The following is a 1,290-nucleotide window of genomic DNA, read 5'->3' on the forward strand; positions in this document are numbered from 1 at the left end:
GCAAAAAAATTAAGAAGAATTTTACTTTGATAATAATAATCTGAATAAAGTAAATTTTAACTTTTAACCTGAAATGATAGGAAAAGCAATGAAACGAAGGATTTTTCTTTCTTACGAAAAATGGTGATTTCTGTTTTAAATAATGTCCATCTTGGTGCGAAATGAGGCTCATAAGTTCGATATTTTATGGAGCTGTTTTTACAAGTTAACTTGACTATATTTAACCTCCAATAAAAATCTAATAAAACATTTGAAAAGTGAAAAGAAAAACAGTTCTCGGGGTTTTTATTTTGTTATTTGCATGGTGCTTGCTATCTACTAAATTTGTGTAAAACTAACAAATGGAAAGCACTAGAAGACAAATCACTTTAAAAGTCAACAGGTTCTTTTAAAAAGTATATATGGAAACATTGAGTATAAGTACCCCATATATTAAAAGAAGTATCTTGTTAAAAACAAGTATCTCTTGTTCTTTTTTTCATTCATTCCAATTTTAGGAGTAAAGATGTGATGCTCGATCCCACCATGAAATGTTCCTTGCACCTAATATAATGGAGAAAACTGTGGAATTTGAATCAAAACCATTACATATATGCATATATATTCTATTTTAAATCCTCTGTTACTATATAATAACTTCAGGAGACTGTATTGACACTGGTTTGCTATTCACTTAGGTCTCAAAATGACAGCTTTCACTCCAAAGACTTATAAGCATCATTATTCTGTCTATCTTCCCCATTATGAACAAATTAAAATTCAAGATAGAAATTTTCTTATCAGTTGAGAAAGCTGTCAGTTCTTTAAGAAAAGCCTATCTTTCATAATAGAGGCATAATTTTTTTTTTTTATTTAGAGCCAGGAATTAAGAGGAAGCTATCTATTCCTAATTTGGTCTGATCTCACTGTTTCCAGAGCCTAGAGGAAGGTTAGAAAGGAAGTTATGGGATTAAAAAAAATATTTAATCTAAGTTGTAAAGGAGCTTGGAACCACACCACAAGCATCATAATTAACTTTAATAATTATAAATGTAAATGCAGACAAGCCACAAGGTTTTAATGGTGTGCCACATGCTTCTGCTAATTATTTTAGAGTTTGGACACATTCAGTGCCAGCTAATTATAAACCCTGCTATGGAAATCATCTGTTTATATTAGACTTATTGATCTCTAGTGTTTAAGCAATATGAAAAGGGAAATCTACAATGCTGGACCATCTGCTTTGTATTCCTAATTGCTTTTAAGGAATCAAATATATAAATAGTCAGCTTTTTATATATTGGGCTTCAA

Source organism: Suncus etruscus, chromosome 12, assembly GCF_024139225.1.
Source record: "Suncus etruscus isolate mSunEtr1 chromosome 12, mSunEtr1.pri.cur, whole genome shotgun sequence".
Taxonomy (NCBI): Eukaryota; Metazoa; Chordata; class Mammalia; order Eulipotyphla; family Soricidae; genus Suncus; species Suncus etruscus.